Source organism: Cololabis saira, chromosome 3 (genome assembly GCF_033807715.1).
Source record: "Cololabis saira isolate AMF1-May2022 chromosome 3, fColSai1.1, whole genome shotgun sequence".
NCBI lineage: Eukaryota > Metazoa > Chordata > Actinopteri > Beloniformes > Belonidae > Cololabis > Cololabis saira.
This window is the reverse complement of record NC_084589.1, coordinates 7,252,290-7,271,144: the sequence shown is the minus strand read 5'-3', so window position 1 is coordinate 7,271,144 and position 18,855 is coordinate 7,252,290. Positions and strand designations below refer to the sequence as shown.

General features: G+C 49.5%; 1 pseudogene; it reads left to right on the top strand.

Annotated features, from left to right (window-relative positions):
• Nucleotides 1–8,534: 8,534 nt before the first annotated feature.
• Nucleotides 8,535–15,105, top strand: LOC133424265 (uncharacterized; annotated as a pseudogene).
• Nucleotides 15,106–18,855: the final 3,750 nt, after the last annotated feature.

Here is an 18,855-nt window from a genome sequence, read left to right as displayed (position 1 = left end):
GGGGACTGACTCTACCCTGCTCCCTGCTGGTCCGTACTGTTTCATCCCTCCATGTTTTCCACGTCAGGTTTTTTGTCCCGTCCATGTTTTTTGTTTTTTTCCCTCGATCCTGCTCAGCAGCACCTTTTGTTTGTTTGAGTGAATAAATCAGTTTTTGAGAACTCCTGCCTCCAGCTCTCCTGCATCTGGATCCTACTCCAACCTTCCTGACATCAACTTCATTAAAAAAAACTTCAATGTCACCTCCCTCCCCAGTAAGCACATTTTTTTTTCTTTTTTTTTAATTTAACCAGGTAGTAGCCCATTGAGACCAAGGATCTCTTTCACAAGGGTGACCTGGCCAGGAAGGCAGCAGCGCACGTCAAAACAAATAAAATCACAAGGTTAAAAGACAGAATACAAAACAATAACAGAGGAACAAAGTAGCAATAAAATGATAAAACCACATCTTATAAAGTGCAGATGCATAGGAGGTCACAGCCAGTTAACAGTAGGTAATCACATCAATCATATAAAGTGCAGATGTTGAGGAAGACATAACTACCATCCGGTACAGAGACACTGTCCAATGCTTTCATGCTCTAGGTCCTTCAAGATCGAACCAAAGCCATCGAAAGATATCAGGTCCGTCAGTTTTAAGTCTTTCTGAAAGGTGTTCCAAGCAAAGGGGGCAGCGAATTTAAAAGCTCTTTTTCCCAGCTCAGTGCGAACATGCGGAATAATGAAGTGCAAAGCATCATGTGAGTGCAGACCATAATGGCTTTGGCTTCTATGGAGATATATACACATAGGTAAGCAGGGACCAATCCGAGAAGGGTTTTATAAATAATGCGCAACCAATGCAAACGCCTGCGTACATATAAAGATGGCCACGCGGATTTGGCATACAAGGTACAGTGGTGGGTAAGATGTTTACAGCCAGTGACAAATCTCAAAGCACAATGATGCACAGTGTCAAGTGACCGCAGACACTGGGCAGATGCATTTATATACAACATCACCATAATCCAGCAGAGGCAAGAATGTTGATGTTACCAGATACTTTCTAGCACTGAGGGAGAAGCAGGCTTTGTTTCGAAAGAAGAATCCTAACGTCACCCTGAGCTTGGAGACCAGTTTTGCAATGTGCAAACCACAACAGGTAAGATAAAAAAAATATTAACAAAAGGGATACATCAGAGTTGGTCCAGTCTCTCATGCTTTATTGCCGTCTAATTTCTTCTAATCTGGGTGATAACGTGAGTTTACTTCATTACTAAGTGTTAATCTCTTGGCGGAATTGCAAGCGAGACACTGGTGTCCGGATCGTGAACTGTGTGTGGTGTATTAGCACAGAAAACTCATCGCATGGAGGCAGAGCCGGCAGAGGTGACCAGAGATTGACTAGAAGTCAGGGAAGTTCTGTATTCGTTTGAATAATAAGTTTGCCAGTTTCCCTTCCATCCCGAGTCCCCTGGCTAGACGCCACGATGAGCAGCTCAGGTAACCACAAAGAGGGAGCCGCGGCTCTCCCCTGTTCCACTTTTACCGACGCTCAAGAAGTAGTTTCACGAATTATTGAGGTACCCAGAGAAGAAATGATCACGATAAATAGCTATAACCTCCAAACCTGCGAAGAGAAGATAGTGGCGCTCGTTGACTTTGCTAAAAACCCGACCCAAAAACTCCTTAGAGCCGACGTTATGGGCCACCTGGCCTTGTTATGGCAGCGTAAGGCAGAACTGCAGGCGGCGGAACATGGGGATAGAATTAACGAGTGGAGACAAAAATATGAGGGAGAGAGGCTGGAAAATTGTGATTTACAGAGAAAGGTTGAGAGCTTGAAAGGCCTGTTAACTGCGGCCCAAGCACAGATCCTAAAAGCTCGTCAAAGCGACTCGAACGATAAAGCATTGGACGCCGAGTGTCCGACGGGGATCGTGAGGGGGGTGTCGCCGGCCAGCCGAGTGGCTGGGTCCGCTAGTCCCTCTGTGCGGGAGGCCCCAAACGCAGGACCAGCTTCAGCAACGGGACCGCCTTCGGGACAGGCTGCTAACTCACAGCCCCCCCGAACACCCTGATATCCGGCCGCATGCCAGACAGCTGGTAGTGGAAAAACACATTTCCCGGGGAAATAGGCGGTCTCAGTACGACGTTAACGCTGTAAACCCGGGATATGACGCAAAGGGTCGGATAGCTTCAGAGAGTGGGACCCAGAGTTTTATAACCTGGGATGCGTGCTATGGCTCCTCTGATAGACGCACGGTTAGCGCAGAAACGATCCTTCCAGGAAGGATCTGCGGCCAGGGCGTACGATATCTGGGAGAATTTAATTTACCTCCTCGGTTGAGTCGAAGTCGTCACTACGCCTCGGGTAACATGCAGTTCCTCGAGCCGGAACCCAGTCGGGGTTACCGCTCTGTCCTTGGCCCACAGCCGAGGACCCCTTCTCCCCGCCCTATTGGAGAGAACGTCCCCTCCCCCGGGGAACGCCATCACTGGGAAAGCTCAGATGACGAGAATGATGGACCAGCTCCATTTTACGTCACGGTCTCCGCACGCGTCAAATAGACAGAGCGTTTCGACCCCCATAGTAGAGAATCTAACATTGATGACTATTTGCGGGACGTTGAACGGTGCCTGCTCGACCTTCCGGGAGCAACTTCCCGGGAGAAAATGAAATTAATCTGCAAGACTACTTCCAGGAGCGTTCATGTATACCTCGAGACCCTTTCCCCCGACACAAGAGATCATTATTCAGCTCTCTGTCGGGCACTGCAGGAAGAATATTCATTATACTCTGATCAGGCCTCCGCCACCTTTGGTGCTTTTGCAACCAAACAAACGAAGTCCGAACCACAGAGAATACTAGTAGCGGCTCCGAGCTGCCTACTTCCAGGGTTGTAGCGCGCCAGGGTTAGAGGAGGAGCATGCATTTAAGTCCCTTTTACTCCATAACCTTCACGAAAGCATAAGGTACGATGTAACCATGTACTGTAAAACCAGGGATTTGCCGATGCGGGAGATCAGAAGGTACGCACGGCTTGCTTGGGAAACTAGGGCGCGACCAGCGAAGGGCCCTGAGAGCGGTCCCGATGTGTTCGCAGTCCGGAAAACTGAGAAGCGTCACCTTGAGTTCGGAGACGACGAGATTCTCCACGCCAGGGCTGGACCTGAACCAGGGTCCACTACAAGCCTCACCCTCCACAAGGTCAGTCAGCACATCAACCACAGTATGTGGTACAGCACCATAACAAAGGGGGGTCTAACCACCCGGTCAGACGGCACGCATAGTATGAAAATCCTGATGTGAAAAAGGGTCGGAAGCGGGAAAAGGAAAACGAGCTCATTGAGAACATGATAGAAGCTATACAGAGACTAGCTAAATCACCTCGCTCCGTCGCTCCACCTGGGCCCCCAGAGGACCCGGGTGCCAAGCCACCGACAGCATGACCACCCCCCCAGCCACGGCCATGGTCTGCCTGGTGGGGGTGGAAGGGGCAGCGCGTGCAGCTGCACACCCCCCTTTTCTGACTTCCCTCGGTGAGTTGGTCCGTAGCGGACCGGGTCGGCGTGTTTATTGCTCATCAGTTCTTAACAGCTGTGTTTGTGTTCTCGCTCTTCTAGATACCGGCCCTGGGATCAGCCCCATAAGCCCCGCTACGCTTGCTGAGTTTTCCAAAGCCAGGTTCGCTCTTGGTAACCCCCCCCCATGCTGGATCCTGTGACATGAGCATAACTAGCTTCACACAGGAAAAATCTCCCATCACAAAAGGAGTCTGGATGGTAATTTTCCAGAACGTGGCCCGCCCCATCAATGTTTTCTCCCTAGATGCTGTGTCTTTCTCGGGGGCCCCGAAACCACTTGAAGGTCGTGAAGGACTATTTTCTTTAGATGGGCAGGCCGGTGCTTTGCCCAAGGTCATGCCCCCTCTGGGACAGAGTCTGGAACCAGAACACCCGCCCCCAGGGGACGGGAACCAAAGGGTCAGCCCTGTCCCCCTCGTCGACCACATCCCCCCTTGTCCTCGTGGGAAAGGGGGGGGTCAGGTTCGTGCAGCTCTCAAATAGTGGAGACTCCGTTACTTGCACGCATGACATTTTCAGGGTCACACTCGCGGGTGGATCGTGGGGGGCCGGTCCCGAAATCCTCGGGGGGAAACCGTTATCTCCTCGCCACCACCCGCTGGTTTACCAAATGGGTGATCGCCTTCCTCCTCCTGAGCCATGTTTTCAGCCGCCGGGGGGCTCCCCGGTCGGGTGGTCCGAACAGAATAGCACATTTGGCCTTAAATGTCATGACAGCTCCCTTTGACTCCCGGTCCCCACGTCAATTTGACCGAGCTAATCGAACTATTGTCCATATGCTGCTAGATCTCAGGGTCGTCAGGTCCACGCTGCATCACTCGGTTGCGATGACACCACTCAAACGGACGGCTGGTCAGCAGCTGAAGTTGCCATCCGTTGTACCCGCCTGAAAATGTTAGTGTCGCCCACACCGCGCGTCAGTACATGACAGACCTGCGTGACCACCCTCAGTCGACTTTTGCATGGGCACAAAGGAACATGGACGCCAGCGCTGAAGGCACCAGGGCGTACCATAAACGTACATCCTCTCGAGAGTACCAAATAGGAATAAGAGTTTCTTCTCCCGTTATCCAAGGTTGGTTCGGTTACAGGACAGACCCCTTCTGATTTGTTTTCCTCCTCAGCACCGCTCTGCCAAGGGATTAGCATGCAGTGAACACCCGGTGAGCCCGGTCTGCTTTTGGCAGCTACGGATCGAGGGTCCGTAATCTAACTAACCTCCCCTTTTTATTATCTTTTATTTACCTCACTTTAAGAGTGATGTCACTGTATTATGCAACTGAATCATTTTATTATTTTGAATATTATTATTTCCTTTAATATTTTTCTTATACCATAGCCTCGTACAGAGTAGATGATTTGATTTGCCCAAGACAGAACCTCCCTCCTTCAACCGGGATTTCATGACACATGGACTGTGACATCGTTTTGTAGCTCCAACGACCGGACCCAGCATTCCTGTCATCGGAACTAAAGGGCGGATGTTGTGCCACCGTCATGTGAAGTCTGAACTTTTGTGTTTCGGTGAAATTCGACTTTAAAGCTGGTCCCCAGATGATTCAGACAGCTTTAAAGTTTCACCTAAAATAGCCGCTTTGTAAAGGCCACAGAACTCTTGGGTTTTGTAGTCCTGGGGGGCATTCCAAGAAGGAGGTTTACTGGCTAAACTGGGTATGTTAACCCAGGGTAAATTGTAAACCTGGGTTTTCCGTTCCAGAATGCCGCTTCGGGACCAGGATTGACCGGCCCCCGTGCGCAGCGAGGCAGCGTGAGAGGCCGTGGCCAAGGCCGAGAGAGCCGGCTTAAGGCGCCACTGCAGCAACTGCTCTTTTCTTTCCAGAGTTGGAAGCAGAGAGGAGAAAGCGGCCGTCTCGGACGGAAAAACCCCGACAGAAATGTGAATTGGGACCTGGAAAATCCCGCAGCCCCTCCTGATCCGGAGCAAGGAGGCGTGAGGTTCTTGTTTTGGGCAGTCAGTTAATTTAGAGCGGTGTAAAGAAATTGTGTTTAACGTAACTTTGTATGCATATTATTGTGTAACGCCATCAACTACCGGTAGCGCTGCTTGTTTATTTTTGTGGCGCCATTTCGCCAGTTATTCGCGGTTTAAATACCGTGTCCGCCATTCTCTTTCATTTCACATGGCGTGACGAGGGCGCCGCCATCTTGGTCGGGCCACGTGAAGCCACGTTGTTTTGAGACAGACAGATGATCGGAAGATTTGCGTCACATGATTTATTGTTTTGATTTATCTCCTTTACGTAGTTAAAGTTTTATTGTTATTTTTTTCTATGTAGTGAGCCATCGGAATTTGGTGTCGCTTTTTCACCTGCTTGACACCTGGTGTAAATAAATTCTGAAATGAGAGAAGTCGTTTGTGTTTGTTTTGCACATGTTTTGTTACAAATTCTGGTTTGACCGGAGTCAGTGCCGAACTCGTAACTGCCTTCAATATTATTCTGTAGAATAATCCATACTTTGAGACTGATTCTGTTGTTAAAGTTATCATTTTCCTGATTAAATTCAGGTGGTGCCTCGTTTTGATTAAGTCATTTTGATAATCCAATTTGATAAATAATCTACTTTATTAATTATCATTGAAGCTTAACCAGCGAGTTTCAGGAGCAGGACCACGCCTCTTCCGGCACCATGCCTCTTCCGGCATACCTTCAAATACTAATCTAACCCTCAGTTCCTCTTCGCTCTCGTTCTCTGCACCAGAGCCGCAAGCACGTCAATGCTACTACTCTCGTATCTCGAAGATAGATTACTCACCAATTCAGGCATGGATCTCGTGTCGCTATCACCATCGGACGACGACCTGTTTGCAGGGGATCTCCAGCAAACACCAGCGGATCAAGATTCGGAGGAGAAAAACTTTTCAGCCGTCGCCGTGCCTGAAACATCGCTCTCCCGGGCCCGACAGCCGCCCAGGAAGCCGGCAAGCCGGTCAAGCTCCGTCTCCTCAGTGGTCCACATCCCGCCCGGTTCATCTCTCCTGAACATCCAGGATTACTGCAGCTCACCCGGGATTTCCTCCCTGTCTCCTAGCCCACCTCCGTCATCGGCGAGAAGAGGACGCGGACAATCCGGAGCAGCCCATCGCCGTCGTCGCAGGTCCCCGACTCCTTCTCCTACGAGGCTAACCCAAGCCCCTCGCCATCGACCCGACAACACAGGCTGCACAACCCGCCGGAGGTCCCAGCGTCACCACGCTCCAGCAAGAAACCTCGACGGCCGGCCTTCTGCAAATATTTCGGACTGGACTGTCGCCACCCTCCAGAAGACACTACGCGATAAAAGAATCCCTTTTCACCGCACGGACAATAAAGCAAAACTTTTCAATCATCTCATGTCAGCCTGCCATGGCCACAGCGCCACCGACACCAGTTCTCTTCCGGATGACGTCATCACGCAAACTTCGACGGCGCGCCGTGGCGTCAACGCCCCCATTAAAGGGCCAGTCCAACCAAACCCTCCAGTCCAACACCAAAAAACTCATAAACAGAAGCAAGGTCAAAAAACAGCCATCAGAACAAGTAACACAGGTCAATTACCTACTTCAGTAGGAGCACACAGCTTCATCATTCCTGGACCTTCCACCTCCTATCCGGATTTCTACCCACACCAGCAGTCTCCTTCCTCCCTCCTCAAGGTCCCTGGCACCGGGATGCCAGCGCCCCCCGCTGCCCTCCCCCAGCACCTACAGCGGCCAGCTTCATCCGGGGTCCCTGGCACCGGGATGCCAGCGCCACCCGCTGCCCACCTCCAGCAACTACAGCAGCTAGATATGGCCGGGGTTTATGGCTCCGGGATGCCAGCACCCCCCGTTGCTCTCCTCCAGCAACTACAGCAGGTAGATCTGGCCGGGGTTTCTGGCACCGGGATGCCAGCGCCCCCCGCTGTCCACCTCCAGCAGCTAGACCTGGCCGGGGTTTCTGGCAACGGGATGCCAGCGCCCCCCGTTGCCCACCTCCAGCAACTACAGCAGCTAGATCTGGCCGGGGTTTCTGGCACCGGGATGCCAGCACCCCCCTCAGCCTACCTCCAGCACCTACAACAGCTAACTTCGGCCAGGGTTACTAACACCGGGATGCTAGCACCCCCCGCCATGCTCCTTCAGCAGCCTCAACTGCCAGCGGTAGAAGGGGCTCTTGGCACCGGATTGCCAGGATCCTCTGCTTCCCAGCTCCATCAGTCCCAGCAGGTTACCTCGGTTGGAGCCACCGGCATTGGGATGTTGGTACCCGGCCTCCCTCCCTCCGCATTTCAACCCAGTTTCCTTCCTCAACCCGTTCCGGCCCCGCAGGCAACTACTCATTTCACCCTGTCCACAGCTAATCCCGCCGTCCGTCATCGCAACGCTTTCGCTTCCCGCCCTTCTCCAGTTCCGGCCAACCTGCGCAAACAAATCATAGAGGGACTACATTGATCTTGCACTCCTCCTCATGCCTTCCCTCCACCAACAACCCGCAGACAGACATCTTGAAGACCATGAAGGGTGCCTCCACTCGAAAGGAAAGTCATCCACCCGTTCAAAAGAGCTCACACCGACCGAGTTTGCATATGCTTTCTCTCTTTAGAGAGACGTTATGTGTTCCATCTTTCCTTCACGTCGCCAGGAACTGGACGACTACTTGTGGCAGGGTGGAGGAGCTGCAGCCACTCAGGCTGACGGGACACAGGTGTGGCCCGTCAACCTCTCCACCCTGCCAGCCTTATAAGGGAGAGACAGAGAAGCTGCAAGGGGGACGGAGAAGCTGCTGATCTGGCTGATGCTGTGCTTGTGCACGTGTGGTGAAGTTGTTGGCGGTGAATAAAAGGGTTCTGCACTAAACTCCGTATCCTCTCTATCCTGTCGGCCGGGCCCCCGTAGCCCTCGCCCTGCTACACTAGCGCTCAACATGGGGCCCGACGGGATGGAGAAGGGAGGCACGGAGCGGGCCCTGGAGGTGCTCGCCCATGCAATGGCAGACCTGGCAGCCATGCTTCAGAGCCAGGGGGAGCAGCAGCTCGCTGTGCTAGAAGCGCTGGTGGCCGCGGTGGTCCACTTTGCTTCCGAAGCTGCAGCTCGCCTTCATCAATTCAACGAAGCCACATACTGGGGCACACTGGACACTGAATTGTATTGCCGCATCTTCGCCGCACGCACAGCCCTAACATGCTCTTTGTGCGGTGCCCCATCGCACCCAGCTTCATCCTGCTCCATTCCTGCCCACGCTGGGCCTCATTCCACCCAAGCGAGATATTCAGCTTTCTCCCGGTTGTCGTCAGCAGCACCGCCAGCACCCTTACTTCCAACGCACACATCATCCACCCCATCTGTTAGCATTCCAATAACCAAAGGCATTGATGCTAAAGACAGGCCCATCATGCATCAAGGAGGCCACTCCATTTGTAACAACTTCAATGACACCGGCTGCAATATGTCCCAGTGCCGCTTCCTCCATGTCTGCTCCTACTGCGGTGGCGGACACGCTTGCCCCGCCTGCCCGCACAACCCAACTTCACAGAAACTAGGTGAGCATCTCTCTACACCTATCAACATTCCCGCTTTAGGGGTGGCACTTCGCAATCACCCTAATCCGTGCTTTGTTAAGTTCCTTGTCAAAGGGTTCAGTGAAAGTTTCCACCCCGGCATTATCTCACTTCCGTCCTCATCTTTCGAATGCAAAAATCTACTGTCCGCCATAAACGAGCTGGAGTCAGTCGATCGCTTGCTCGCCAAGGAAGTTGAAGGCTTCATGATCGGCCCGTTCACTCATCCCCCATTTCCGAACTTTCGAATCAGCCCCCTCGGCATTGCAACCAGGAAATATTCAGGAAAGAAACGTATCATCATCGATCTCTCAGCGCCTCATGGCAGTTCCATTCCAATAGTCTGATTCCAAGCGAAGACTTCTCCCTTCACTACGCCACCATCAATCACGCCATTGCCCTCATTAAACTCGCTGGGAAAGGGTCGTGGCTCTCAAAAGCGGATATCACCAGCGCTTTCAAGGTTCTCCCCATTCACCCAGACTTCTGGCAATACTTCGGCGTCCGCTGGCGAGGTGCATACTACTTTGCAGTCAGGCTCACCTTCGGCTGCAAGAGCAGCCCCAAACTTTTTGACACCTTATCAGAGGCCCTCTGCTGGATCCTCTCCAACAACCACGGTATTCCTTTCCTCGTCCATCTCTTGGACGATTTCCTCATCGTTACCCCTACCTCATCGCCACCCGCTTCTGGCCTGGTCATCCTGACTTCCGTTTTCTCTGAACTCGGGGTTCGCCGAGAAAACGGAGGGCCCCTTCACTTCCCTCAAATTCACTCTCGATACAGATCTGTTTCAGGCTTCTCTTCCGACCGAAAAGCTCAACCGAATCAGTCTTCTCATTTCCAATTTCCTCTTAGCCCCAGGCTGCACCAAACGCCAACTCCTCTCCCTCCTGGGCCACCTCAATTTTGCCATGCGCATTATTCCCCAAGGGCAGGCCTTCATCTCCCACTTGCTGTCCATCGCTTCTGCTGTCCCATCTCTCATGTCTCCCATCTCCCTAGACAACTCGAGCCGTGCCGAGCTTCGTTTATGGCTTAACCTCCTTGCCACCTGGAATGGGATTACTTTCTTTTATGATGACCAACTGGCTCACCCCAACGACATCAATCTATACAGTCAGTACGTACACATGCAGCGATTCAACCTGGTTGCAGATCTTATCACATAATGACATGCAGAAGATTGGATCACTTGTCTGATCATACATGCTGCTCTGAGATCAGAATGAATCAGATTGAATAAGCCACTGTAACAGCATGGCTGACTCCGTGACGCTAGGTGGCGCTGTACCCAAGGTAACCATTTCAACAAAGAGCCACTTCCTGTTGACCTCCGCTTACCAACAACAAGAAAGAAAGATGGCGTCCCTGCTTCTAAGGAGGTCTCAACGTCCTTGCTGGATGCGGGTCAGGAGCAAAGATTGGTGGGAGCGAGTGGTGCTAAAGGAATTTAGCGACGAGGAGTGGAAAGCGAACTTTCGAATGACCCGCAGGACCTTCGACAAGTTATGTGGATTGATGTCATGCGTTCTGAAACCCGAGGACATGACTGTTCGGGCACCGGTACCGCTTCAGATGAGGGTTGCGATTGTTCTTTACAAGCTGGCCAGTTGTTCCGAGTACAGGGTTGTGGCAAACCAGTTCGGCGTGAGCAAGTCCACTGTGAAAAAGTTTGTGTACATTTTTTGCAAAGGGATGGTGTCGTCAGTCCTCCAGAAAATTATCGTGGTTCCCACTGCAGAGGAAGCCAGCGCCATTGCATGCCGGTTCGAGCTAAAGTTCCACATCCCCCAGATAATCGGTTGTATCGACGGCACCCACATTCCTGTGTTACCACCAAGTGAAGGCTACAAGGACTTTGTCAATCGAAAAGGATGGCCTTCCTACGTCCTCCAGGCTGTGGTGGACGACACGTATCGGTGAGTTGTGGGAAAATACATTTAAATACTGTGCAGGATCTAATTTGAACCATTTTTTACAGTCGAGATAAGAAAACACACACCTCAAAAGAGAAATGTAAAAGATTTGTCTTCATGTGACCAAGTATACACACAAATGGAAATATTTCAACTTTTGTGCAACTGATACACATTTTGTTGTTTGAATCATATTTATTCCTAAATTCATTTTGACTATTAATGGCGGTGAGGGGATACTGTGAAATGCCAAAATATGCACCGTTTGAGCGTTAAAGAACGCTTTGCCACCCACCCGCTGTGCAGTCTGAGCATCATGAACTTAATGCTGCTATTATGTCTCATAGGTTTTGGAACATAAGCTGCAAACTGCCTGGAAGTGCCCACGACGCAAACGTTCTTAGGCACTCGGCGTTGTTCAGCCATGCAGATCAGCTACCTAAAGTAAGTCGTCCTATACACTCCAGGTATCTTACTGGACATGCTAAGTCAATATTCAGTATTACCTCTGCATATTATTCTTTCTGGGACCTTAATGTGCAAATCACTAGACTACCATGATGCATGCATCACACTCTGAAATTTATTTTTCATTATTATCTTGTCTTTTTCACTCAGGGGCTAAGGGAAATCAACGGTGTTGCTATCAACCATTTCCTTCTGGGAGATCCGGCAAATCCTTTAATGGAGTGGCTGATCAAAGGGTACACCCATTCCCCACGCATCACCCCTGAGCAGGAGTCATTTAACGTCTACTTAAGCTCTGCAAGGACCACTGTCGAGATCGCCTTTGGGAGACCGAAGTCACGCTGGCGAGTTTTGCTCAAGCGTAGTGACTTCCATTTTACATTCACCCCTCATGTGATAGCTACATGTTGTGCGTTGCATAACCTGTGTGAAGATGAGAAGGACAGTGTAAACCCCACCTGGACCGATGAGGCTGCTGCTTTAGCTGCCGACCTACCACAACCTGGTGCCCGTGCCCACAACACAGACACTGCAGGTGGTCAGAAGATCAGGGAGGTGCTTACAGATTATTTGAGCACAAACTTCCCTCTGCGCAGACCTTTGTTTTAGCATTTCTGTTAGCATGTCTGTACAGAAATCTTTTGTTTCTGTACAGCACACTGCATCTTTCATGCCATTAATAAAATCATTTAATTTGTAGTTGTTTCACTTATTTTTTTTTATATATATATGTCAACTTTAAATCATGTATTGTCGGTGCTTTCTCTATCAGAAACATGGCTCAATGACGATATAGCATCTTGTAACTCAGTACCTCATTACAATGCTGTGCAGTCATGTAGGAAAAATAGAAGGGAGGTGGTAATTATTTGAAAATGTCCAAATCATGGATCACTCCAGATTTACAGAGATCTTCAAAAGAAAAATTATATAAAAGTTTTAATCTCAGTCCATTAATATTGCAGTTTATAAAAAGAACTCTTTCACAAAATTAATACGCACTGTAAAAAAAAAACTGAGAAATCCCTAAATTGTATAAAAACCACCTGGAATCTCATTAATGAACTCTTGAATAATTGTTTTTTTACTGTTATGTTTTATGTGCAAAATAGACTAAACTAAACTTTTTTTTTTTACAGAGAGCTAGATATTAGTGTTTTGAGTGTATTTTTATTAAGATACAAAAAAAAACAAAAAAAAAAAACTATATACAATCAAACATGTGCAAAAAAAGATAAATTAAACATGTGCAAACAAAGATAAACTAAACATGTGCAAACAAAGAGTAAAATGTGCATAAAAAGATGAATTGAACATGTGCAAAAAAAGATGAATTAAACGTGCAAAAAAAGATGAATTAAAAAAAACAAATACAGGTCGCGGTACATGGATGGACCTGGGAGGGCACGGTGGTACCCTGGGTAGGCTTCCGGGTCGGAGGTCATTGGCCTTGGCCGTGAGGGGGTGGATGGCGTTTGTGGGTGGTACACCGGGCTTAATGGTCTTGGGAAGGCATGATACCCTGGTCGTGGGGTGGAGTTCATAGGTAGGTGGGAGGTGGGTGCTGGAGGCGTCAGTCTGTTGATTGAGTCCAGGACTGCGCCGAACACTGTATTTGTCGCCCTTATCTCCCCGATAAGAGAGGCCAGCATCCGCTCCTGTCGCTCTCTGACACTCGTCGCTCTCCCGAAGATGCCCTCGCCAGAATTCCCTCGTCTCGCTCATCTGGTCACATAGGAGAGCGACGTCGCCTCTACTCCCCTGCCGCCTCCGACGAGGTCTCTGAGCACTTATCTCTGAAGACAGAATTGGTGTAAAACTTATTACATGTCCTAATGTGGGTATATTTTTAAAAATAAAGAAGCATTGGTTGTTGCAGCCAGCATATTGCAGAACTTACCTAGTAACTCAGAGTTGCTCTGCAGCGGGGAACTGCACCTTGAGGTCTCAGCAACCGGACAAGCCTCTTCTCCACGCTCTGCTGTGCTGCCTGCTGAGTCAACATGGCCGCCCATCTCTGTTGCTGCTTCTGCAGAGGGTTACAAAAATGAAAAATTATTTATATCTTAGTCATTTTATGTCAGACATATGGATTTCTGTGGTCTAGTTGTCACAATAATCAAATTATTGGTTCCATATTATGTTCTTTGCAAATATAATCGTGCCTACTTTCATTAAATTGTGTTTTAGGTCCTTTGTTTCATAAACAGTCACACCGGGTTCATTTTGACCCTGGAAAACAGCTGTGATTGGTTTTAAGTCAGTATTCTGATTAAACCTTATCAATACAAATGTGTTTTCATTAAATTCAGACAATAACCCCCCCAAAAAAGTACTGTATTCCCAGTTATTCATATTCGTTCAGAGCATGCAAGCCCATATGGTGTGTGCCCCCAACCACTCGCCTATCGGGGGTAAGCAAAACATTCTTTAAACAAAGGCAACAAGTTTTAGCAACTAAGTTTGCAACTCACCTTGGTTGGCTGCCTGGAATCCGGCATCCACCCCATTTTGTCCGGCTTGGGACAAGGGACGACTCCCAAGCCGGTCATCTAAAATTGCAAAGTGTGGACAACTGGCCGGATCGCGTCCACTTCTATTGTTCCTGTGTTTGGCGCTAATATATGCCGTGCATGGATTCTTCCACTTAATTTTGAGCTGCTCCGGTGTCCTCGTGAAGCCAGCGTCAGCCATCTCTTTGGCGATCTTTTTATACAGGTCCGCGTTCCTGCTTTTCCGCCCATCCATAAACCTCAAAATGTTCAACTCTTGCATCTGCCTTAGCAGAAAACGCGTCTCCTCGTCGGACCAAAAATGGGTTCTTCCTGTAGACATGTTTTGAAGAATGGAATGAAAGAATGGGTAAACACGCGCCGCCTCCTTTTCAACTACTGAGCACGCGTCGTCTCCTTTCACTTCCGGGTGAATCCCCTCCCCCGGGGGAAAACCCCAACCGGGGGAAAATCTTGAGCATGCGCAGACTGCAATATCTATGTCCCCGTACACATGGTATTAACAACCTGTTTGCGACTGGCTTATCTAGGTGCTCCAAACTGGTTGATGAATCCAGCTTGACCAGGTTGAGGTGTTCACATGCAGTTTTAAAGTCGGTTTAAAGTCTCAAACCGATGTGCAACCAGGTTGAATCGCTGCATGTGAACGTACTGAGTGATGCTGCTCCTTCAATCGGTTTTGGGGGTTTCTACGATGGCAGATGGTTCACAGCAGGATGGCCCTCAGAGCTTGCGAACGAATACCACATGGCTTCTTCCGCTCTCTACGAGATCTATCCCATCACAATGCGCCGCCATTCTCTGGGGCCACGAATGTTCCCGCAAGTCCATTCTCATCTACTCAGACAACCTTGCAGTAGTCGACATAATCAATAAAGGACGCTCCAACTCCACATCCATCATGCCGTTCATGCGCCGCCTAGTCTGGCACTCAGTCATACATCAATATATCCTCTGTGCAGCCCATGTCCCTGGTCACTCCAACACCATCGCTGACTCTCTCTCGTTTCTCAGTCTAGAAATTCAGAAGCTTGGCCCCATATGCAGATCCCTTTCCAACACCGGTTCCTCCATATTCTGCGTTGACTTTCAAAATATAAACCCAGCCCTAAGACCTCTGATCGTCGAATCCCAGAATGCCATCATCAACAGCTTATCACCCACAACCTTATCATCGTACTGGACCACCTGGAGAAGTTTCCGTCATTTTCACGTTAGACACGACATAACCTTCCCATCGTTTGACCTCATCACCCTGTCTAGCTACATCACCTACGCCCATTCCGTGATGGCTCTTAAGACAGACCATAAAAGTCTATCTTAGCGGTATCAATTTTTTCTCCAAGCTCTTAACCGGCAGTCCAAGCCCAGCCTCCAATCATCCTCAGGTTGCCGCACTCCTTAAAGTACTTCTACGTCAAGAACCAGCCCAGAATCCACGCCGCCTTCCCCTTACTGCTTACAATATGCATCCACACCATCCGCTCCGGATACAGCACCCCCCATGTCGCTCGAACCCTTGAAGCCATGTTCTTGCTTGCCTTTTGTGGCTTCCTTAGATGCTCCGAATTCACTGCGCCCACCATCCACTTCAACCCACGCCGCTACACATGCATCTCCGACCTGTCTTTTCACTCTGACGACATCATAGTCTTCTACCTGAAGCAAACCAAGACCAATCAATCATGTTCACAAACACCAGTCTTCTACTTCAAAGACCAATCACCACTGAATACTTTCGAGACTACTTCTCATTCCGGAAAACACAGAGCACATTTTCGACAGATCCTCTTTTCGTGTCCGAGTCAGGACAAGTTGTCACCAGATTCTGGTTTCACCATCACTTCGTCATATACTCTCCTTATCTGGCATCTCTCCCACGCACTACTCCGGTCACTCCTTTAGGATCGGAGCCGCCACTTCAGCCTCCTGCAACGGTATCCAAGAGCACCTCATACAGGTCATGGGCCGTTGGTCCTCCCAAACTTATCATCGCTACATTCGCTCAGATCTTAGCGACCTCAGATCCGCTCAGTCTCATCTCCTTAAATAATCCACAGTTTTGGGGGTCCGTCGTTGCCCGGGCGCTGCGGCAGATTCCCTACCAGCTTCCCCACAACGCATCGACCGAACCATGGATCATCATCGCCATCATCTTCATCAATAAATCATTTAAACGTATCCTGTTGATGGTTTGGTCCTTGCTAGTGAATTGAAGCTTAACCAGCGAGTTTCAGGAGCAGGACCACGCCTCAACCACGCCTCTTCCGGCACCACGCCTCTTCCGGCATACCTTCAAATACTAACCTAACCCTCAGTTCCTCTTCGCTCTCGTTCTCTGCACCCCTCCCCCCCACCCATTTTCTCTTCTCCCCTCTCTTTCTCTACCTCATAGAGTCCTAGGGGGTCCGTCGTTGCCCGGGCGCTGCGGTGGATTCCCTACCAGCTTCCCCACAACGCATCGACCGAACCATGGATCATCATCGTCATCGCCATCATCTTCATCAATTAAACGTATCTCGTTGATGGTGTGGTCTTTGCTAGTGAAATAATTGTTGAAGGACAATTATTAATAACTCTTGATAACTGAAACAGAACCCCCTCTGTTGCACAACACCAAACTCATTTTTCTATGCGGGCAGATAACACTAACAAAAAACAAGTGTTGGGGCTGTGTCCACAATGTGCAGTACAAAATTTTAAACGATATGGAACAAACCCCCCCCCCTAACTTACCTAATATTCCTAATTAACTTACCTAAATAAACCTACCGTCGGCACCCGGGCATGAGGATTTCTCCCCTCCAGCCACCTGTGTGACCCCCAAGATCCGCCGCTACACAAAAACTCTACTAAGAGAAAATCAAAGAAACAAACAAACGGCCGACACCCTATTGGTGCCGGTCGCTAAGGGATTTGTTCCAACTAGTAACAAAAGTACCTACACCTGTAAACACATCCCAACACTTACCTTGTTGTATCCTGAAACTTGGAAACTGGGGCGGAAATGCTCTCTTCCATCTCTTAACCAAAAAAGCAAACAAACTCAAGTGTGACAAACCTCAATATTTCAAAAACTGAAGAAAAAAAAACTACTGTTAACTAATTAATCAGCCAATTAATCAATTAGGTACGGACGAGCCCCCATTTTGTCATGCTCTAGGGAAACATGGCAAAACAAGGAGTCCACACAATGGTCAACAGTTTTAAAGTATATTTATTAATTAAAATATCAAAAATAGGTGAGGGTAGGTGCGTCCCTCACCTATGGTCATGAACTTTGGGTAGTGACCGAAAGGACAAGATCGCGGATACAAGCGGCCGAGGGGACTTTCCTCCACAGGGTGGCTGGACGTTCCCTTAGAGATAGGGTGAGGAGTTCGGTCACCCGGGAGGAGCCCGGAGTCGAGCCGCTACTCCTTCACATTGAGAGGAGTCAGCTGAGGTGGCTTGGGCATCTGTACCAGATGCCTCCTGGATGCCTCCCTAGGGAGGTGTTCCAGGCATGTCCCTCCTCCCTAGGGAGGTGTTCCAGGCATGTCCCTCCGGGAGGAGACCCCGGGGAAGACCCAGGACACGCTGGAGAGACTGTCTCTCGGCTGGCCTGGGAACGCCTCGGACTCCCTTCGGAGGACCTGGAGGAAGTGTCTGGGGTGAAGGAAGTCTGGGCATCTCTGTTGAGACTGCTGCCCCCGCGACTCGGGAACGGATAAGCGGCGGACGATGGATGGATGGATGGATGGATGGATGGATGGATGGATATCAAAAATAATAATCATAATCCAGTGTGAGGTGTGAGGATATCAGTAATCAGTAATGTCTGCAGTGTATGGATGTGTGAAGTGTGCTGGGTGAGTGTTGTATAAAAGGGTGCAAAAAAAATGGGAACTTAAATCATGGTTAGGCCAGGTGGCAGAGGTCCTGCTGCATGAGAGGATAGAGAGAGTGTCAGGGTTTGACACTTCCCCCCAGTTTGTGACTTTCAGTTTCTGTCTTGCCCCGCCTGTGTCCCATCTGCCCTGATTGTGTCTGCACCTGTGTCTCGTCATGTCTCGTTATCCCTTCAGTATATCTTGTCTTGTCATTCCTTGGTTCCCTGTCGGTCCGTACTGGTTCTTCCTCCATGTCTCCTCGTCGTTTTTTCCTGTTCCTGGTTAATCCTGCTCTGCAGCGCTTTGTTTTTGCCTTTTTGGATTAAATCCCTTGTTTTTTGAGAACTCCTGCCTCCAGCCTCCCTCTGTCTCCTGCACTTGGGTCCTAGCAAACCAAACCCTGACAGAGAGAGTAAGTGGAGAAGGAGCTCCCTTTATACTCCACAGGCCCCGCCCACCACAGGTGAGCAGGATTGGTCTGACGGCTTGCTCCCACCCTGCCATCACAGAGGCTGCCGGCTAGTCTACAGTGAGGCAGAGGGGGCAGGGCCGTCACACAGACGAAGAGGTGCCACTATCAACTTAATTTAAAAAACTGTCAGATAAATCAATGGCTGTTTCCGAATTTGCATACTGTACTACTAGTATACACTGATTTGGCCAAAATGTAGTAAGTAGTATGTTGTATGTGAACAGAAGGAAATCTGTAGTGTGCGAAAAATACCCGGATGTTTTACTGATTTGGAAAAAAATCCGCAGCATGCATCAGACCAGTCTACCTCGCCTACTATATTCCAGAATGCAATGCGCCCCTGGCCGGACAGCGCTTTTTCTCTTCTTTTCTCAAAGCTTTATTGAGAAAACACCAGTGCAGTATAAAGCAGCGGCGATCACAGCACAATTTAGTGATGACGATGGCTGAAAGTTCAGGGTGCACCATGGAGGAGGAAGGAGGAATATAAATGTAAGTAACGTTAT